The sequence below is a fragment of the Phodopus roborovskii genome, unplaced genomic scaffold, assembly GCF_943737965.1.
Source record: "Phodopus roborovskii unplaced genomic scaffold, PHOROB, whole genome shotgun sequence".
Lineage (NCBI taxonomy): Eukaryota > Metazoa > Chordata > Mammalia > Rodentia > Cricetidae > Phodopus > Phodopus roborovskii.
This window is the reverse complement of record NW_026126480.1, coordinates 47,265,792-47,288,977: the sequence shown is the minus strand read 5'-3', so window position 1 is coordinate 47,288,977 and position 23,186 is coordinate 47,265,792. Positions and strand designations below refer to the sequence as shown.

The window sequence follows — 23,186 nt, the reverse complement described above, 5'->3', positions numbered from 1 at the left end:
CTGTTGGCCCGAGAGATGCACACATAATTTCATTCCATCTCCCATCCAACAGCCGACATTAGAAGTTAATTAAATTGGTTGTCCACTGTATTCATCCACTTACAAAGTTAATGATATTCTGTCCCTGAATTAAGGAGCATTTTATAAAGCGTGCACCATGGGAGCTGGCATGTCGTACATGGGGTGCTGAACCCTGTCATAGCTCCTGGTTGTTGTATCTCCAATTAGGCAGCCTGGGAAGGGCAGGGCCCTGTCTGCCAGGGCAAAGCACAAGTCATCCTGACAGTGAGGGTAAACACTACACACAACAGCCACTTAATATCTCGTATTGGACTACAATAAATTCCACCAGATTAGTAGGCCTGTTAACATTTCACATTACCATAGTGTGGAGCTGCCAAATCAGAACAATAGTCTTGAAGACTGGCTGTGGGAGAGAGACATACCTTGAAGGTGTGGACAGCAAAAGGTAAGACTAGGTTTGTACTAGGATGAGGCACATGGGCTGTATATATGTGGGGTACTGGTTTGTTTCTATTGTCAACTTGATGAAACTAGAGTCAACTAGGACGAAGGAACCTTAAATGAAGAACTGTCTCAATCAGCTTGGCCTGTAAGCATGTCTGTGGGGGCCTTTTTATTGATTGATAATTGATGCAAGAGGGTCAAGCCCATTGGGAGGCAGTTCCACCCCAAGGCAGGTGGACCTAGGCTATTTAAATGAGTAGGAGCCTGAGAACAAGCTAGGAAGCCTGGTAGCCACAGCTACTAGGCCTGAAACTGGGAGAAATGGTCAAGGTGGCTGTCTTAGTTAGAGTTACTAGTGCTGTTATAAAACATCATGACCCAAACAAATGGGGGGGGGTTATTTGGCTTTCTCTTCCACATCACTGTTCATCATTGAAGGAAGTAAGGACAGGAACACAGCAGAGCAGGAACCTGAGGCAGGAGCTGATACAAAAGCCACGGAAGGGTACTGCTCACTGGCTTGCTCCCCATGGCTTGCTCAATCTGTTTTCTTACTGAACTCAGGATCATTATCTCTGGAATGACACCACCCACAATGGGCTGGTCCCTCCCCCATCAGTCACTAATTAAGAAAATGTCTTACAGCCAGATCTTATAGAGGCATTTTCACAACTGAGACTCCCTCCATTCAGATAACTCTAACTTGTATCAAGTTGAAATAAAACTATCCACCACAGTGGCCAAATCACTGACCTGGGTAGCCATTGAGTGTGAGCACATGGATTGTTCTGTCGTGAAATGGTGAACTCACCAACAGGAACTAGGGATAGAGAAGAGAGCAGGGACGAAGGTCTAGACCCAGGGAGTGTCAGATGAGATGGAAAACGACTAGGTATAGGAACCAGGGGTGGGTAAGGATAAGAAGTGGGGGCACAAATCAGTCAGTAGGGACAAGAAGTAATCAGTGGGGACAACGAGTGGCCACAGAAGCAAAGCCAAGGATCAGAAGCAATCTAGAGCTGAGCCAAGAGGATGACCACAGGTGTACAATGTGACTGCCAAGCCCAGAGCAATCGAGAAAAAGCATAGGCCCAGACTGGACACCATGGAAACTGGTAGTGATGTGAGCAGCCAAATCCACACAGTTAATCTGAGTTGCTTTGACTATCTGTTTCACTGTGGCAGAAGGTGTGTGGATGGGAGAACACAACCTTACAAAATTCATACAGCATGCTGTGTCTATTACATGCCTCTGCCATGATGAGAAAGAATGCCAACTCTGAGGATTTCTACATAGTTAATAGAGACAAAACTATGTAAGGAGGGGGCTTCCTGTACAGGCATCTAAACCTCCATTGGCACCCCTGAGGTACCTTCCTCTCAGACTTAGGGCCTATACAACCTAGATGTTTTTTGATAACATAGATTTTGCAAACTGAGTTTTGATAATAATATAAAAATAAACTTAAAATAACAGCTAGTTTTAATTATTAAATTTATTAAGTTATAATTTTTCCATATCTGAATGGTTTCAGAAGTCAATCAATAGACTTTCATGGCAATTAAATTATGTGATGAGTTTACATCACTGCAACAGCACTGACTTCTCTTTTGGTTTCTAAAAATCATTAGCTTTTCAATTACAATCCCAGTTATGTGCATTATGGATATAGGATAATTAAAGCACAATGCACTTTAAGAGAGGCCAGCACTGAGTAAGGTTGTTTACAAAATACCTCCTGCCATTAGGGAAGTACAGGACACAGAAACACTGCATGAAGGCTTTAATTGATTTTTGAACTTCAATTATATTGGAAAACTGCCGTCTACTTTTTTCCAAATCATTTAACTTAGTTCCAAGCTTCAAAGAAACAGCACTGTGGTGAGATTCTTTCAGGGTGTTATGTGAGTGAGCTCTCAGTCCTGATGGCCACACTATAGGTCTGACATTCCTTAACTGTCACTCCTTTCAGGCTGCAAGGCCTCGAAGTGAGAATGTCACTCGCACCTGTCCTTTGTAATGGACCTTCTCTCTCATAGATGATCTATCTTACATTCCTGACACCCACTTATGGAGCCCCATATTTCCCATCTCCTTCCCCTCCCTTCCTCCCTCCCTCCCTCCCTCCCTCCCTCCCTCCCTCCCTCCCTCCCTCTCTCCTTTACTTGGGCCTCTATCTAAAGACCATCCTTCAACATTTATCATCTTTTCTGTGAGTCTGCTGACCATGAATCTTTTCTGATTTCATGTGAATAAGAATGTCTTTCTCACCATTATTGCCCCCTCCCTTTAATTCTTTTGGGGGGCAGAATCTTGCTTTGTGCCCAGGCTGACTCAGTTAGAGGCCCACACCATTGTCTTAGGGTTTCTATTTCTATGATGAAAGAGCATGACCATAAATAAGCAACTTGGGAAGGAAAGGGTCTATTTCAGTTATGCTTCCACAACTTCCATCATCACTGAAGAAAGTCAGGACAGGAACTAAAGCAGGGCAGGAGCTGGATGCAGAGGCCACGAAGGAACACTGCTTACTCTACTTGGTCCTCATGGCTTGCTCAGTCTGCTGTCTCACAGCTCTCAAGATCACTAGCCCAGGAAGGCACAAGGATGCCATTCCCACATCAATCACTAATTAAGAAAATGCACCACAAGCTTGTCCACAGGCTATTCATTTAAGAGCATTTCTCAATTGAGATTCATTCTTCCCAATGATTCAAACTAGTGTCAAGTTGACATAAACTAGCCAGGACAACCACCATCTCAATATCTCCATTCTTAGATGATCTTACTAGATAGAACTCTATGTGGAAGTCTCCCTCTGCCACACCAAGGGCCATGCTCCTCTATTCCCTGCTTCTATTGAGTTCTGCTAGAACATGAGCTGTCAGTTAATGGTTATTTACTTTTTCTTTCTTCCTTCCTTCCTTCCTTCCTTCCTTCCTTCCTTCCTTCCTTCCTTCCTTCTATTCTACTTTCAATTGTATTAGAAATCTATCTGGTATGGCTTTCTTTTTCAATTCTGACTGGAACTAACTGGGATTCCCAGTTCTGTACAGAGACTTTGCATAACTCTGGAAGTTTGTGACTTATCATTCCTTCCAAAATGATTTCTGGGGCCAAAGAGATGATGTCTTAGCGGTTAAGAGCACCCACTATTCTTGCAGAAGACTGAGGCCTGTTTCCCAGAATCCACATGGTAGTTCACAACTGTCTCCAGTTTCAGAATATCCAACACCTCCTTCTTGTTTTTCAGGACCATGCACACATGTGGTCCATATACATACATGCAGGCAAAACACATACATATAAAACAAAAATAAACAAATCTTTAAAAAAGTATTATCTCTATTCTTATATCTTCTCTCTCTGCTTGTTCCCCAGGCTCCCTTTACACCAGCCAACTCTGAGCCATATGTACTCTACAATGTGTGCACCCAGAATGTGCCACACTCCAGATGGTATTTCCTTCTGCCCTATTTGTACTTCACTGAGTATATTTTCATCCCTGCAGTTTCCAGTAAGTGCAAAGCATGAGTAAAAAGTGTTCAACTTTTATATTCTGGAGCTTATACCACCCAGTGATCCTACCTCTCCTCACCCAGGGAAGTGATGGTGGTCACAGAAGCAGAGAAGGCCAGGAGCCTGTTGGGTGAACACAATCAGGACACAGGGCTCTCCTCCTGATTCCTGCACCCTGAGAAGGCTGCTGGCAGGTCTTGGTGTGCAGGGACCTGTCCTTAAGCTCTGATACAGTCCTCTGCATATGAGACAACATGTCACCTCCTAGCCTACAGTTTCACTGGCTGGAATCATTCCACCATGTCCTGCTTCTGATCATACAACACAGGTCCAGAGCGAGAATCCCTGTGTAATCCCATGGCTGCCTCTTTTGGGCCTCATGAGGCTATAAAAAGCTGCCCTTCTACAACACAGGGATGCTGAGAATAGTAGCAGATTCCAGATTCCCATGGTTACTGAGCTCTATGGGCTGTTGTCAGGAGCCAACAGGGCCCAATGCTCCTGTCAGGGGTGTTACTTCTTCTGAACCTATTCCCTCAAACTCAAGAGTGATCCTCGGATGCTGCCAGAATACAAAGGCCCAGTACGGAAGGCTGCTAGACTAGAAGGCTCTCCAGCTGCACAGCAGAGAAGCAATCTCAGAGCTTCCAAAAGTTCCCACCTGAACATGCCTCCCCCAGCCCAAAACACAACTTCTGCCTCAAACAGAAAGAAAGAACCAAAGCTACCCCCCCCCCCAGAAGAAATGGGCTCCAGCACACTCTGTCCCTGACCTGGTATTGCAAGCAGCAGGGCTTGGGGCTTTAACCTCCCACAAGGAGACCTTCACTTCTTTTCTGAGGCAAATCACGAAGAACTCTTACGGGAAAGATGTCCAAAACAAGCTATTTCCCACTAATGGCCTTGTTATAAATTAGACCTTACTGACAAAGTCCAGGGAAAAGTGACACCCATCAAGCGGACCTGATGTTTGCACTTTCCAGACTCAGCACCACTGTCCTGACCTCATACGCTTCTGTCATTCTCATTTAAAGAGAGAAACAGTGGCAGAGTATCAGGACAGGAGTAGACAAGTACAGGTCAAGGAAGAAGGGCACACCAGCAACCCCAGGGACACACCACTGTGGGGGCTCCTGGAAGGCCACTAAGGATGGCACTGGCTGCAGCTGAGTCAGGGGAAGATACCTCCTTGACTAGCATTTTACCTCAGACTGGAGGCCAGCTATGTCCTTTCTTACTGGTCAGTCTTACAGGTGAGTGATGACAAGTCTAGGGGAGGGGGAAGTGTGACATGTGGGATTCTGATGACACAGAGTACCCAGGCTACAGTGGAATATTCATTTCAAAAGGTTGGGCATCTAGGATTTGGTAGAGCGAGAGACAAAGGGATTTCCTGAAGAGAGCTGTAACCAGTGGAAGAAGTAGAGGTTGAAGATGGAAAAGGGCTAAGGAGTAGCATGCAGGGCCACAGAACCAGAAGAGACTGCAGTTTGCAGATGGGACTCCCTGCAGTAGCCAGTATAGATGGAGCCAGAGGAAAAGGCACCAGAGGTGAGGGAGAAGTAAGCTAGAGGTTTCAAGATGGAACCACCAGGTAAACAGCAGGTGTGGGTGAGCCTTGAATAGAATGGAAGCTGCCCAGCTGGAGTGGACTGAGTTTCTACCAGGCCAGGAACTGAAGTACACACTTGCCTCTGATGACTAACAAGGTCTCCACACAAAGTTAGTGTGCAAATACAAAGAAGACAAAGGAGTGGGGAGAGAACATGGTAGAACCAGCTCTTCTAGAAATTAAGCCTGTAATCCTAACCACATCCACATTATCTATACCACACATGCCTCCTACATGGAGGCAGTTATGTAGCAGGAATGGAGGGGCTCTACATGCCCGTGAAGCCTTACTGGTATGCTCTCATTAATGGCATACAGTATTCTACACTGGTCATAGTCCATCAATTGAATGAAAAGAGAAATTAAGAAAAGGTTAACCCATTCACATGTAGCTGGCAGGCCCCCAGGACCTCTGAGCCTTGCTACTTCTGGCTTATAAAATGGGACTTGGAGCTTCCTCTCCCTCCCTGTTACTGCAATAATCCTAAGGCTATACATATACATGTTCCACATCAAGGGAGCCACAGTTGGGCCTAGTGCACTGGCACCATCAGTGGATCACTTGCCTGAAACCTGCTAGCCAGTGCCATGCATTACTCCATGCTTAGCATTCCAGTATTACCCTAGTGACAATGGCTAAGGGTTGAAAACAACACCCAGCAAGCAGGTGGGCTGTGCTCAGTGCACAGTGGCTGCCAGGAGTCATGTGGGATCACTGAAGTGGTCATGAAAGGCTCTTATAGAAACCAACATACGACAAGAGCCATCAAAAAGGCTGCAGCCACTAAGCTGTGCAACAGCCCTTAACTTCTGAAGAGAAGGTCTCCAGGAATGAGGAGCCCTCCTAGCACCCCCTGTACTGTACAACAATAAGATCTAGCACCTGTTCACATCATAGTGATGAGCTTTGCTAGCATCCAGTAAACACTTGCAATAAATAATGAGTCCTTTGGATGGTGTTGGTGAACACCTTTAATCCCAGCACTCCGAAGACAGAGGCAGGCAGCTCTCTTTGAGTTTGAGACCAGCCTACAGAGCAAGCTTCAGGACAGGCAAGACTACACAGAGAAACCATGACTTGAAATCAAAACAAGCAAAACAAGAAACCCTACAAAACAAAAAAGTTCTTCTAACTAACATGCCAAGCACACACATGTCCACCTCAAGAAGCATCAGCAGTCTGTAAGTTCCCTGATTATACTTTAATTAAATCTCCAGCCCATGGTCTAAAATAGAGCCATTATGGAGAGTGACCAAGAATTTCATCACTCCCTGGTGAGCATAAAAATCAATCACTTAAGTTTTTATGATGTAACCTGAGAAAAGCAGACCTTCTTGAGGTTAAAAGATTTGATGGGTTCTCATTTTAGCCAAAAGGAATCTGTCAGATATACCTGCTTCTGAGACGGAAATGCCTTTTTCCTTCTCATACTCTACCTAGCATCTAAATAGTTTCAGTAACAAGTCTGAGCCAGAAAACTTAAACCGTGAGTCACAGGGCCACCATGAGACAGCAAAAGTGCAACATCTTATGACATCCATCCATACACTGGGATGTGAGATTAAAGTCTGGTCTACCCTTGAAATGTCAACAGTAGTGCATGAGACACTCCCCCCCCCCCCCCCCGCCTTCCCTCAAATACACTGCTCTCATCACTGGACCATCTGCCAGGGCCTGCAGACCCAAGAACATCTAAAAACTGGAATCACACTGTTGGATGCCAATTGGAAATAAGAAAAAATAACAAACACTGATATATAAAAAAAAAAAAAAAAAAAAAGTTGTACCTGAAAAATCTCCACTCTAACTTATGCTCAGTGTACTTAGCAAAAGGTCAGAGCTCCGGAATCGGCTGGATAAATAAACGCCGGCGAGGTGGATGAATCACTGGAGAACTGGCGCATGGCAGCGAATGAATAACCTGCAAATGCGTCCCAAACCCCATTATTTCCCCTTTTCCAGGAGCCCAAGATTCATGTCCTCGCATGCCGCCAGTTCATTACTAAGAACTATCATCCCTCTTCCGGCACACGCCAGGCAGTGTGCACAGCCCCTCGAGGACCCTTTAATGTTTAATTCCCCATCATCCGCTCCGCTGAACAGCTTAATCTCTGCTTGTATGATCAATACTATATCAGTGTAAATTAAAATGACAATTTTAAAGTAATTAAGCCTGTTAATGCTCGATTCAAATGTCATTATTTGCACTGGGGATCGAGGAGAAATCACAAGGTGTCTGAGGTGACAGGAAGACGCTTGAGCCTCCTCATCCTGCTGCATGGTGCCACTGGGGGCTTTAGCAAAGCGGATTAACTTCTGCCTCGCCCTGCCAGGGTGCCTATCCAATTTCTAAAGAGGATAACACAATTTGATGAATTTAATTCCGGCTACAAACTCAATTATTGTGATAATAGATGAAAACTGGGAGGAGACTCTAACAAGACCCACGTTTTACAAATACACTTACCTCCACAATGGGATGCGGCAGCAATGGCCTGATTTGATTTGTCCCCTCTCTTTTGAAAACCCTTTAAATAATTATGACGGTTGGAAGGACAGCCAACATTTATTAAAGAGACTTGCTCCAACCCAAAGGGACTGCGGCTTAGATAATCTGGGTCGCATGAAAGCACTTGCTGTCCCAGGCTGTATAGCAGCATTTATGAGACAAGCTCCGTGTGATCATTGCATTGCTGGACTCATAAAGTTATACATAAAACTTGCCAGCCATGGACCAGAGCTGCCTGCCCAATCCTGTTGCCCAGCTCCAGCTTAGGAACCAGCAGCCAGGCATCTTCTTTCTGGGTAGACAGCAGGGACAGCAATACAAAGAAAATAAAGGGGGTGGGGTGGAATCACCACTCTGCTCTGATTCCCAGGAGCCAAGTGCATGGTGGGAGTGGGATGCCCATAGCGCTCCACACCAGCACTTCTCTGCCCAAGGGTTGGGGCTGCCTCAGGGACAGTGGCCGTCACTGGGCTTTATTCATTACATCAGTAATAAAAATTGACAACCAAGCATTCATTTCAAGATGAAGAGCAAAGTGTAACAATTTCCGTTTGAGAGATGTTTGCACACCGAATGGCCAATCTTTTAGACCTACTCAGATAATTGCAGGCCCTAAGCTGCCAGGGGAGGAAGCATACTGAAGCTATCTAAACTTTAAACATTCTGCAAGAAAGGCTGTGTACAGTTAGCTTCCACATGCCCCTGCACAGCTGAAAGGCTATATCATTCTCTTCTCCCCACATACAAAATCTCTGGTTCCACATGTCCATGTCCCCTCTACCAACCACTGGTAGAAATCAATTTTAAGATGAGTGAAAAATGCAGAATATGCTTGGGTAAGTCACCTTTTCTGCTGAGTGCAAGTACTGTCCAGAGTTTACAGACAAGGAAGCAGAGAGAAATTACCATCAGTGAGGAGTTCTCATGCTGTAGACACAGCTGAGTGAAAGCCAGACCTCAAAATATCTGGTTTGAGGAAAATGATATACAGGAATGACACAGTTAGGGCATCCTTAACTCTTAACCAAGGGAAAAAGTACACAAGAAATTGAAATTCCTTCAAGTTTTACCACCACTTTGCTTTGTACAAAATGAGAGGCTGGACTAACAAGATGGCTCAGTGGGTAGACGTATGTGTGCCAGGACTGATGACCCAAGTTTGATCCCTGAGTCCCACACAGTGACAGGAGAGAAAAAGCTCCTGAGAGTTGTCCTAACTTCCACCTGCACATGATGGATAGATGGACAGACACATGAACAAATATTTGTTTCTTAAAAAAAAAAAAAAAAAAAAAAAAAAAGCTAAGACCTTCTCACAAACTTCACAAACTGCAACAGACAAGAACTTGGGGAGCTGGTTTTGCTTCGGGAAGGATACTTTCATGACTCTCAGGAGTAGCCACCCAAGCCCCAGTGGCTTTGTGGTACACGCAGTGACCCTGAGACATTTGGGAAAGTGCTTTCTGGTAATGGCAGCCTGACACTTGTCCTCAGCCTTTGTAAGAACAAGGGCCATCTGCAGAGGTGGGGCCTAGCCATGAGGTTTAAAACTGGGGACTTGTGCCGGATGGGCTATAGCTAACTCTTGGCTGGAAGGCTGGGTACCAGCCTAGCCACCCATTTACCACAGTTCTGGAAAAGGAGGGATAACCTCTGACAACGCAGTTCCTCCCTACAAGTAAACTGTGAAGCTCTTTCACAGCCAAGATGAGGAAGTCCTTCAGCAGTGTTAGCTGGAGAATCAGAATGCAGGCACAGAAGCCATGAACTACATCCTCCTGGGTCATCCTCCTCATGTAAACACAATCTATTTAAAACTGTAAGACAGCAAGCAGCCAGTCCAAAGGACATGAATCCAAAACATATGAGGACTAAGAATAAAGACCAAAGACCACAACCCTAACCACCAGCAGAGGCTCAGGAAAAGCCCACTCTTGACCACCATACCCTACAGATATCACACCGATGTGAACATACCTTGGCACTGCAGATTAACCAGAAACTAGAAGCTGTTCAGCAAAACTGACCCTGGCCATCATCTCATGGCTAAAGTGTCAGCAGGGCACAACTCTACAAACACAGTTATAATACACACTGATCAATCAGCTGTCCCCACTGCTGCATCTTACAAGTGGCCACCTGGCTCACAGACAAGAACCTCTCCCTCTCCAGCTGGGGCTGGTTTTAGAGAGGCACACTATGCAGACTGGTGCCAGGCCAGATGTTGAAGTTCCCACAGTCCTTTTCTGCAGACCATTCAAACTTTTGTTCTGGGCACTGAGCTACAAACAAGGAAGTGGTTGAGGACTCAGTGAGAGTGCAGAGACCTAGCCACTGAAGCCACATGTATCCAGCATACAGCAGAGACCTTGATCTGGACCCTCTGCAGGAGCCCCAGCTATCAACTACATGAAAACCTTAGAGGTCAGAGGAGAAAAGTCCCTAGAGCAGCCCCCACTGGAGTGCTATAGGCCCTGAAAACTGGGTTCTAGAGGACAAGGACTCAGGATGCTCCTGCATCTGAGGTCAAGCTTGTCAGGACTCAGGGGACATAGTGCTACATGAGATGGCTTGGTCTCCATCTGCAGTACAAAGACAACTCAAGGAGACCAGGCATGCATGAGGCAGAGACCAGGGCTTACTGGAACTCCCAGGAAAAACAGAGTCTATACAAGCAGAGCAAGGCTCACAGGGGACTCCGAGAGAAACGTCACTTGAGGCCAAATAAATAGAATGAGCAGCTACACTGTGAGCCCCAGCACTATTTTTTTATGTCCACTGCTTCAGTGATTTTCTGTCAAAAAATGCTAACAAGCATCAAAGTCCTTAAGAGCTTTACAATCTTTCAGTTTGTTCACCAATACATTTCCTGCAGTGTATTTGTTTCCTAGGCTCATGTGACATGGCCCTCGATCACGCCTGTCTGCAGCCTGATAGATCTGCCGCCACCAGGCACCTGCCTCAGCTACACCAAAGACCTGTTAGGGATTTCTCACCAGAGAGCGCAAGACAAAGGTAGACATATAATAACTGAGGCCCTAGATGGGAAGTAGTCAGGCTGGCCTGGATCAGCAGGCTAGGAGTGTCAAGCCTCCATCACCCCTCCCCATATATGCAGCCAGCAGCCACAGGCTCCCCACTCCACACTGCTCTCCCGCCCACAGAAACCAGGGCTGCAGGCCCATAGCTGACTAATATAGTGACCTATGGGAGTAGGAGGTAAGGCCAGGACAGATTGGAAGCCATAATTGCAAACACAGCCCCCCACAAAGGCTTTGGGCACAATGACCACAGAAACTGCCTTTAGTGAAGACACAATGTGCAGTTTTAGAAATAGAGGACACATGGTGGGGGAATAGGCAAGGGCATGGGGCCAGGTGTCACAATTAGCCAGGGCAGATGGGTGGCACCACACGTCTGTGGTTGAAGGGTCAGCGGAGGCCATGCTCCTTGCTGCCCTTGGATAGCTTCTCCCTGGCCCTTACCCCATGTGTGCTCCCACAGCAGACTGTCTAGCACCAGGTACAGTTGCACATGTGAAGCTCTATGCTTTACACCTTCTGCGGCAGCTGGGGCCATGTGCAGAATCCAGATGTGAGTGCGATTCCTCATCTATAAACTGGACTCTTGTCAGTATACAACAGGACTAAGAGCTGGAATGCTGGTCTGAAGGGACTCTCAGACAAGGACACTCCCCTTGTGGCCAGCAGGTAAGCACCTTCTACTCTCACCTGCCATTTCTGCATCTTACTGGTAAGACCGTTAGGTCTCCCCTCAGGTTAAAAATCAGGTCCTCTGTCCTATTTTTATTGATTGGTAATAGTTATTTACATGAAGACCAAGTTAAAAAAAAATCTTGGTTTGATAAGTTTTGCAAATCTTGTCTCACAGGCTGTGAACTGCCTCTACTTTTGCAAAAACAAAAACCAAATCTTTCATTTGATGATGACTGGATTCTTAACGCTCTATGCTGGCCAAGTACTGCTATCACTTCTCCCTCAAGTTTGTAACCACATGGAAGTTAATATCCATAGTTTCTGTGAAATCTGGGGTTTGCTCATGGCAAGCGGTCATCTATGGGCCACTCTTCCCTTATGCAGATCACATCTTCATGGCTGAATAGCCTGGACACCTTGTCAAAACTCTCCTAGCACTGAGAGGTTAAGGCAAGAGGACCAGAAGCTTGAGGCTAGGCTAACACAGATGATTTCCAGGACCTCCTTTCTGGTTTTATGCGAACACTCCATTGTTTTACCCACTGCAGATTTGTAGCCAGTCCCGATCAGATGAGATGAGTCCTCTGACTCTGTCCAGTTTCAATGTCACTGTGACCACTGTAGGTCCTTTACATTTCCATATAAAATGTAAATCCAGATTTTTCATTCCTACAAAATCGTCTTCTCTAACTTGATTAGAATGGCACTGAAGCATCATGTCCCTGGGTAGAATACACACAATACTACTGAGCCCCAGGCAGCTCCATATACTCCGCTCTTGCTGATTTGTGCAAGCAGCATGCTAAGGCTCCCAAGATATGGGTCTTACATAGCACTGGCCTAACACAGTCCTGAATAGTTCATATTTTGGTGCTATTACAAGAAGATAATGTTATTTAAATTTCAGCTTCCTGCAGAATCATTTACAAATTGATAGCTTGCAAGCCACACTGGACATGGGACAAGATGTCAAAGATCTAAATAAAGTACTCCCATGTTAACAAAGCCAGTTCTGGCCGCTCATGCGAGTACTGCACCCTGGTGGTTCACTGGAAGAACCTCGCTGTCATTATTCCAATGCAGCCAATTCATGAAGTGGAGGCTACATCTCAAGTGATTCTTGTTTGTCTCTGAGTTGAATCCTCAAACCACAGCACAAAAGGTAAAAGTGGCTCCCTGGTGGCACAGTATTGAGTTTGATGGAGGAGCAGAGGGAAAAGGGACTAAAACATGGCTTTATTTATAGGACTGGCCACACTCCATCTGGTTTCCATATCCCACTGGGATACGGGAGCTCCCCACTGGTCTCCACCCACCAAGGTCTGACCTTACATCTCTTTTTTGAAAGGCAGAAGATTGAAGTCAAGAAAAATGAAAATGAACTGGGTTGGATCACTATTCCTAGTCCACTTGGTGAATTTAATTCAATATGAATTTAAGGCTGGATCAATTAGACCTTTAAATTAGAAACAACCAACCTGTCCCCAGATGACTGCCTCCCCTCTCCCCCAAGTCCTGCAGCAGTCCCCAGTGACCACCCCATCGCACCCTAATTCTTTCCGTGATGCTCTGGGCATGGCATAGCTCTGGCTTCTTCTCCCCCTGCCAATCATGTTCAGAAATTCTATGTGCTAGTGATGGCAGCCCCTCCCTGTGTTGCTCAATCTGCTCCCTGGACACCAGGCCCCCAAGGCACAGTCTACCTACACCATTATGCCAGGTGCTTCCTATATGTCCTCATGTGTGTTGGTTTAAGTGTCTGTCTATTCCTTCAAGTCAGAGCATTAGATGTATTATGTATAACAAACATGATACATGTTATAGTCTCAGCCAATGTCTCAAGCACATCCTCTGTAGTCATCAATCTAGAACACAGGTCCTGAGGGCAGGGGTCAGGGTTGCCTCCTTGTGTCTGTGTCTCAGGCCAGCAGCAGGCCCAACACACAGGAGCACACCCTGGTTTTCCAGGACCAACCAGTAGGCTATATGTCACCCTCAGGATAAGGAAGTGGGTCCAAGCTCCTGGCTAAGCCTGTCAGACTTGGTTCCTGAGAATAAAACCAATGCCCCTGTCCTCTCTGTCCTACAAAGAGATGCTAGGCCGTGTTTCAGAATTCCTCTGTGTGGTTACTTGGTGTGCCTCCCTGTGGCATAGGACATGTGTACCTCCTTCCGAGACTCTTGTCTGACCACTGCCAGAGGAGAGTTGGGCACCACTATCCAGCAAAGGCAGTCCCATAAGAAGATGCAACATTCCCATCTAGTCATGGGCATCTGGAATTCAAGAGGTGAGTGCTGTCTAGCAATCGCCACATCATCCCAGGGGAGCCAACCATATGTGTAAAGATGACTTGGGCTCTGGATTGGTGGCATCTCCAAAGTGAGGAGAAGAAGGGTTGGAGGCACATACCAACATCCTGAACACCAGTCAGCCATTTTCACCCCCTCTTCAATCAATGTTCCCCAAACCAAGATGGAGTAAGTATTCTTTTCTGGCAAGCAGGCAACATGGGTGGCCAGGGCTACTCCACCCTTGTCAGAAGCCATAGACTCAATCCAGGACACCCAGTCCCAAGCTGGTGGCCCCATGCTTTCTTCCAGCACTGAACCTTCTCAGAATGTGACCGTGGTGGTCCCTCCCTCTCCAAAATCCATCAGTGGATATCCCGGTCTCTTGTCCTGACCACCTTAGGTCCAAATATGAGTGACAATGGAGAGGTGAGCTAGCCATGGACCATATGCACCCTCTCAGACACTTGTGGATAAGCAAATGAAAGCTCTGGCATGTGCACCATGTTACTATACTTCTCTGCCCCAAATTCCTCCAGCAGAAAGTAGACAGAATATGGGAAACATAGGCAACTGCTTCTCATGACTGACAAGGAGCCCTATGGACAGTCCCACAGCTGAGTCGTCCAGTGCCCACAGGGGTACACTTTCTCATGTCCAACACTCAGAAGGCACAGCTGGATCTCCTGACTTGCATAGAAACATACCTAGGTCTGTTCGACACCTACAGGGGCACATTTGGGGTCCTCAGCACCTGCAGAGGCATATCTGAGGGTCCTCAACACTTGCAGAGGTACCTTGGGGCCTCCTTGGTGCCCACAGAGACGTATCTGGATCTAGTAGATACCAATGGGGCACATCTGCTTCTACCTGATGCCTGCAGGGGCACATCTGGGTCTGCCCCATGCTTACCAGGGCACAATTGGGTCTACCATATCTGGTAGAACCTCACACGGGCACATCTAGGTCTATTTGGTGCCCAATTAGCACACATAGGTCCTCCCAATGTCTAAGGAGTATATTTTAGTCTGCCTAAAGCCTTCAGGGCACATCAGGACCTGCCCAATGCCCACAGTCATACAGCTGAGCCTGCCCAGCACCAATAACAGGAAGCATGAGAGGTCGCTGGCAGAGCAGAAGGTACTAGGCCTTTACTGAAGCTGCTAAAGACCAAGGTTACCTCTTTTCTACAGGGAGCTATCCAGATCAAATCTGCACAACTTTGACAGACTCAGCATCCCCTTCTGAATGTTAGTGGGTTGAATCACTCACCCCTGAAAACAGTAGGATGATTGACATGGTCATGTTTTCCACCCAGGAAAACCCAGTGAGGACAGGCCAAAACAAAGCTCCCATTGTTCCTGTGTGATGCCTAGCCCTCTGGTCATCTTGCCAGGCCAGGTAGAAACATGGCTAGCGGTGGATCTTAGCTGCCTTCTGAAAAGGAAACTTCCTAAGAGACATGTCTCAGCTTGCCCTCAAGCTCACCAGAACCAGTGTAAGTCACTTGCAAATCCTGGGGTCCCTATAGGCACCACCCTCCTGGAGACACAAGGCTTAGCCTGTTCTAAACATATGTCCTGGGCTAGGTAGACTCCCTCCAGGGCCTGGGCTATAACCAGGAAAAGCCTCACATCTCCTCAGGATGCATGGAGCTCGCAACAAAATTAACCTCGTGGCAATTGTTTCCCCCAGTTTGATAGCCCAATGTCAGCTCATCTGTTACAGGGAAATAAAAAAGTCAAGCCTAAATGTATAAAAAATTATGATGGAAGTCCTAAATAAAGCGTAGACTGCAAGCTCATTGAGTCAAAAATCAATCAATCAATGAGGGAGTGGGTCAGGAGCACCTCATAAGCCCCAAAGAAATCATTTGCCCAAACACAGGGATTTAACGGTGGAGGACCAAATTCCAACACTTTTAGGAAGTAAATAATGAAAAATCAATTCAGAGGAAAAACAGATCAAGAACCCTGACTCTGACGTGCCGACACATTTATTGCTGAATACCATTCCTCGGCTGACCCGAAAACTTCGGAAGGTGTTTATTTACTTTCAACACCTTCCAGGGATCAATATTTTTAATTTGGATCCGAGTTATTATTTTTCACATCACAGCAGCGGGGCGCGGCGTAAAGTGGCTCATATTTTAGTGCTAAAAAGATCGATACGACAGTTTCACCTTCACTGCAGCCCGGCTGCTGCGGCCGCACATCATCGCATCCCGCAGGGCCGCGGTGCCGAGGCAGGAGGGCAGGTCATCGCCTGCCAGGGGTGCAGACAGCCATGATTTAACTGAGCACAGGGCCCCCGGTGCCCTCAAAAAACCAATTTTGCTCCTCTCACTTCATCAGGCCTCAGGTGAGGAGGAGGAGGGTGGGGCCCGCTGCTGGCAAAGATTAGTCCCTCATCATAAACGCATTTACCTTTTCTTCCTCTTCCTCAGATCAAAGAACATCAGTAAACTCCATTAATCTTCCACAAATTTCCCCTAATGTCTTAAAGCAGGGAGAGACCCTCATATAGCAGTGGGAAGGGGTCTTCTGGGAAGGGGCAGCCTCCATTCCTCAGTCATGCCCTGAACCCCAGCACCAGGGCCTCTGCAGGGGCAGTCAGGCCACACAGGGCAGGAGACTTCTGAGCTCACTCAGAGTGAAGGTAAATGTGTATATCACACTGTGACAGCCCCTTGTCAGTCTTCAGCATCTTGTGTCTCCCCACTCCCACCCTAATTTAACTATCACCATCCCACTCCTTATTCTGCAAATAAGTCCCAGAGCCCAGGAAACCCCAGGACACCCAGGCAAAAGTAGAGTCACATGTCTTATGCCCAAGTGCTCTAGCTTGTTTCTTGGACCTCAGAGAAACACCTATCCTCATCAGTGCTGGAAGATATACAAGGAGAAAGCAAAGAACAAGACTCTGACATTGTATGAGGATAGAAAAGCAACTACCACCATCCAGATATTGAAACAATCCTGACTGGCAGGCCCAAGGCCTTCTGCATGGCAAGAGCCTCAAGCAAGCAAACAGCAGGGATTTTGCACTGACAGCTGTCCCTGAACCTGAGGTAGGCTTTGTCTACTGGAGCCACCCATGGCCTGCTACTGCCCCTAAATCAGATAGGTCATTGGGTCTTCAGTCTCTGGCCTGCCCAGGACCCTGTTCAACCACCATCACTCCACAGCCCACATAGGATGCTCATGAGTAAGATTCCAAGGGGAAGAAATGAGGCCCGAATCTTCTTAAACACCCCAAACACCACTAGTGCTTCCCATCCTGACTACCACACCTGTGCCCGCCACCAGCAGCACAGCATAAAAGGTTTTCTCCAGGCACCTGCATATGCAATGTCCAGGAATGTTTTATGTCCAGTTATATAGCCTCCTCCCTGGCCAGAGGCATGGTGTGGGCCATCCCAGGTTCAGGCAGGATATGGGACTGAGATACCTACAGATGCTGTCTCTTTATCAACTGCCCCACGGGCACAGCACCATCCCTGGGGACCTATGACAGCTAGCTGACCTCTCAGGAGCCATACACACAAAGCCTTTCTGTTCTAACAATGAAGGCATTAGTAAGGTATGGCACCTCCAAACTTCCACTAGCTGCTCAAGAAAGCCCACGTGGAAAGGGAGTATTCCCTTCTGCACCCTGGCCCTGTGGCATCTTTACTCCAGAAACAAGAGCTTTGGACAGGATATACCAGCACTCAAGGTTCCAGCCAGTGCCCTCTCCTGAGTGCAGAAAGAAGAAAAACCTAGAGAATCATATCCTTTCCAGTTCCCAGCGGGATGCCACTGAATCAGCTGCAGCTTCAAGAAGCCACATGGGACTGGCTCTGAAGCCAGGCAAAGGCCATAGCTCTGGACCTGGGTTTTTGATCCCCTAACAGAACTTTAACTATCAGGTTACTTGAGATGGGAGGTGGTAGACACGAACTGTCCCCAGGCCGTGTCTGAAGTCCATCCCAGTGAGCACAGCCTCTGGCTTCTCAGGCCAGATGGGCATCAGCCAAGCATGATGAACACCCATGCTGCAATGCTTTCCTTCAGCAGCAAAACAAGACAGCAGTGGAATTATACGAAAATAAATTTTCAATCTCTTCCTCACTTTGCCGTTTTGAAGCTAGAGTACAAGGAAGCCGTTTACCTCACGTACTCTTATTGATGCGCCAGCTTGTCTGGAGGTAAGTGATGTGTTTTCTATGCTCCTCTGAGTGGCTGGCTAAATCAGACACATGATTTCCATGCTGCTAGAGTGCCCGATCAATAGACACTAGCATAGGCTTGGAAAACTTCATCCAGGTACTTCCTCAGTGTCCAATCTGCATGGCTGGATTACTGGGAAACTCCACTGTGCCACACTGTGGTGCTGAGCGCCCTGGGGAGTGGCCTTCAAGGTCCATCTCCAACACTGGAGGCGAGAGGCATAAACTCAGGAGGCAGTTCGAATACCAGGTGAGATTCTCTCTCTTTCTCTCTCTCTGATCCTATCCTCCATCCACATAGCACAGAGCTCAGTTTCCAGCTGGGGGCCCTTCCTCAAAGACCCTCCTTCTTGGGCCCATCTCACCTGGCAGGCCCAAGAGGGCCACCCTGTGAATAAACAACCCAGGGCTCCTACATGACACAGCTAAGAAAAAACTCAACTCTACTGTGGAGCTCAACTTTGTAAAGGTCAAGTTTATTCTTCATTTTGTTCAAATGGCTTTTTGTATGAAGTCATAGTTTCATGCTATATACCAAATGGTTAACACAGCTTTATGTTCCACCAACATAAATGGTGCACAGGGCTATTCATACCAACACATGTTGCACCTCTACACCAAGTGGTAGAGCCCCTCCTCTAAAGGCAAAGCCACTGTCCTCTCTGAGCCAGTCTCTGGCAGTGAGGAGTAGCCCTGGCTAAGGTGTGCCCACCAATAGAAGAACACACACTCTAGACGCCAGATGTCCCTCAGGAAGAAGATAGGGCACAAGTGTCTGAGAAGTGGACAGGCAATCCAGTGCAAAGGTAACAGTCACGGGTAGCTAAGGTTGACAGAAAGGCCAGGAGAGTGGCAATGATAGCCCCAGCCCACAGAAGGATGGGTGAATGACAAGATTCTTCTTTCGGGGCTTCTCTCTTTGTAGATGTCCTTCAGGAGCATGCCATGGCAGCTGACATTCTACAGCCCAATAGCAATGATCCTGTCTGCAGGAGTATGAGTTCCATGTAGCCGTACCTCCCACTCCTGCCCCAGGTGGTGTCTAGAGAAATGCAAAAGAGAGTTGATCCAGGAATAGCTACCGGGGACTACCGGGCCCCAGAGCAGGAAAGACAGAAAAGTGTGGTGGACTGGATGCCCAACAGGATTCTCCCTGTTGGGGAGAACATCTTTTGCTCCTTTAGCACATGCTACAGGTTAACTACAGAGCCCCACATAGCCAGCTTCAACAGAAGAGCTGCATGCTTCACTTATCTCACTGACACTTAAACTGGTGGCTCCTTGTTCTTCGGGTTAATACAAAAGCATGACCAGACACTAACACATGACCACACATGAAATGTACCTACCATTCTCTACATGGCACAGGCCTCAGAGCTACCTCTGGTGCAGTTTCAGCGACACCAGCTTTCACACACTACACAGACCCCAGGGCGCTCCCACCTGGATGTTAAACCTCATTCTTCTTTGGTCTGGCCTGGAAGGGCAGTGTGGAGAGAGACGCAGCCTCCACCTCCCTGAAAACCCACCTTGGAGGACTCTTTCTCAGCCTCCCTTTGGCTTCTGACCCTCCATTTCCTGTTTCCCTCATGCCTCCCTGAGTTCAGTTCTTTGCATCCATGCTCCTTGCAACTGGGCCAGGGACCCTTGCCTAGTCCCTGATATTAAACACCCCCCTCCAACAGTCTCCAATTCGCTCTTCTGCTCATGACTGTCACCTTCTCTACAAGGTACCACTTCCTTTTCCCATGCCACCCAGAGGGGCTGTGGATATTCACATTTATCCCACCTCCCAGCCCTCCAGTGTTTGGGCAGGAGACCAGTTCATTCAATGACTGGGCACCTTTATGCAAACAAAACCAAGCTAAGCCAACCAAGGTAGGCTTTCCCAGGAAGTAAAGTCAGCTACTTTTAGTGTGTGTTCATTTCTGCCTCTCTCGTGTGATTCACAAGTAACCACTGTATTAGCCCAAGGGCAATCCCTCTGTTCAAGTGGAAAATTCAAGCACAAGAAACAGCATGGGGACCCAGACCTTCCAGTGGTAGCAACCCAACATGAAACTCTGGTAGAGCCTCCTATGAGACCAATGACGAAACTTTTAATGTAAAGCTAGCAGGGAGCTAGACAAAGCCAGGAGCCCAGGAATAAAGGGCCATTTTCATGGTCTCTATACAGTATAGACAGCAGGCATCCATCTCACATCTACAGACACACATGCTAGCCACAGTAAGCACACAAAATTTAGTGTCCTCATTTAAGTATAAAAACCTTCTTAGGGGGGTGCCGCCGGATACTGTTCAGACATGGCCAAGTCCAAGAACCACACCACACACAACCAGTCCCGGAAATGGCACAGAGATGGCATCAAGAAACCCCTATCGCAAAGATACGAAATCTCTTAAGGGGGTTGACCCCAAGTTCCTGAGGAACATGCGCTTTGCTAAGAAACACAACAAGAAAGACCTGAAGAAGATGCAGGCAAACAATGCCAAGGCAGTGAGTGCACGTGCAGAGGCCATCAAGGCTCTTGTGAAGCCCAAGGTGGTAAAACCCAAGATGCCAAAGGGTCCTGGCTGCAAACTCAGCCATCTGGCTTTCATTGCTCACCCCAAGCTTGGGAAGAAGATTAGAAAGTACATGGCCAAGGGTCATAGGCTCTGCCAACCAAAGTCCAAGGTTCAAACCAAGGCAGAGGCCTCGGCTCCATCTAAGGCCCAGGCTGCAGCTCCAGCTCAGGCTCCCAAAGGCTCCAAGGCCCCATAGAAATGGTTTCTGCCACTGTGAAGACAGATGGACTGGTGTGACACATCTACACACTATCTGCAGATGACCTGTGCCCTATGCTGTTTTTACAAATAAACTTGAGGCAAGATCTGTTAAAAAATAAATAAATAAATAAAAACCTTCTTAGGAACAATCCCTGCAGGGAGCTCTGTTGTTGCAAGTGCTGCACTGGCGCCACCTCCTGGCAGCAAGGGCTATTTGCAAGTCTCCTATTCTAAGCCCCTGGATCATCCCCAGCAACAGAAGCAGCAGATCATACCCCATCACCAGGAGCCCCACCCCGACCCCAACACCACCCCCACAGATAGCTCATATACCAGTGCAGTTCATTCCATTCAGCAGCTTGCTGGAAACAGGCCACTATTTTCTGATTCCTATTAATGCCCATGACAGCATTTATGTATAAGATAAATTCGTCTCAATTTCCTTTTTCAATTAATGGCCTATTATTTGAACCAGACTCAGCTAAAAACACTCAGCTGATACCATCAATCTTACAAAGATTAAATTTCTCTGTCTGAAGCTACAGGGTACCAGGCTGGGCAGGAGGATGACTACCTAGCAGCCGGATGCTGCCAACTATGTGCAAGACCTCAGGGGTATAGGTCCTTCCTACCAGAATATCCCAAGTCTCCCACTAAAGACCACAACACACCAAAGGATTGCAAGGGAGGCATGTGAAGTGGGTGGTGCTTAAAGACCCAAGGCCACTATAGTTACATCTGGGCTAAGTGAGTAAGTGACCTCTACTCTGTACTACCTACAATGACTCCAGAGAGACATGCAGAGCCCTGGATCATCTCAGACATGGAGGCACTTTCAGATCACACTGTAGCTGACAGAGAAACTGGGTACCAGGATAGGAATGCCAAGGCATAGTTACCACTTGACAAGCAATGGAGAGCAAAGCAGATCCATCACAAATCATGCTCTAAACTCAAGCAGTAGCCTTCTTCCTTTGTCAGTCCAGCCGTGAAGGCTCTCACAATGCCAAACCAGCCCTGCTTGTGCATGTGGGGTTTATCCTCCCTTGCCCTGTGCTTTTAGATCATTGTGTCTATATATTTAAAGGGGGCTGCAGAGAAAAGGACCTTCCTACAAATGATGCCTGCAGTGGAGTAAGGCCTTGAGGTAGGAAAGATGGAGAGGAGATGATGATCACCAGCCTTTGGCAGCACTGGTGCCCCCAGGGTCTGATGGTGATGTACCTTACTGAGAGTCTGTCTGGAGGTTTGGCTGGAAATCCCATTGCTACAATCAGGTCTTGAGCTTGTAAGTTTTGTGGAATAGTGAAAACCCTCAGCCATTATTTCTCCAAGCATCTCTGCTCCCTCTGCCCTCTGGAAGGCTCCAGGGACATGATGTCAGGCCATGTGACATCATCTCAGAGTGACTCTTTGGGCTTTTTTCTCTATTTCATTTCTAGCAGTTCCCATTGCTTTCTTCAGTGTAACCCCCTCTCCTTCTCTTGTGTCCAGTCTCTTGTTCATCCTCACCAACAGGTCTTATGTTATTAATCTATATAGGCCTGACTTGAAAAGCCAAGAAACTGGGTCCTGGCAGAGGACTCCCAGAAGTCTAAGGGGAGGGGTCATCTACAAGATGAGAGGGAGTGCAGATCTGGGGAGAGTCATAAGGGCAAAGGGAAGAAGAGGGAAAAAGAGGATGGGGGAGGGCTGTATTCTGAGCAGGAGAGAGTTAGAGGCAAGGGTACCCCTGAGTGTGGAGAAAGTGGATGTGGGAAAAAACGTGTTTGAAAAGATGCCTCAAACCCAGAGCCTGAAACATTGATGGGGTTCTCTAGCCCAAAGATACCCCAAAGTCACACACCATGCAGAGGATGAGTCATTTCACTGTTCTGCTCACCATGACACACACCCTAGTTACATCTCTCCATATAGCTCCAAAAGAAGGCCAGCAGGTGCTCAGGCCAGGCCAAGGCAGAAGGTGGGCTGACAGAAAGGATCCCTGCCAGCTCCCCTCATGCAGGAGAGAAGCAGCGCCCATGCATGTGACAGTGTGGTAGAGGATGAAACAAAAGGCACTGGAGCAGAAAGAACTGAAAGTTAAACTCTGG

At 47.3% G+C, this 23,186-nt stretch overlaps 1 protein-coding gene and 1 pseudogene across 1 annotated transcript in view; one reads left to right on the top strand and one right to left on the bottom strand.

Moving 5' to 3' along the window:
* Positions 1-23,186, bottom strand: part of Inpp5a (inositol polyphosphate-5-phosphatase A) — a 179,688-nt gene that overhangs the window by 72,923 nt on the left and 83,579 nt on the right. The window lies entirely within an intron of this gene.
* Positions 20,609-21,203, top strand: LOC127228491 (60S ribosomal protein L29-like; annotated as a pseudogene).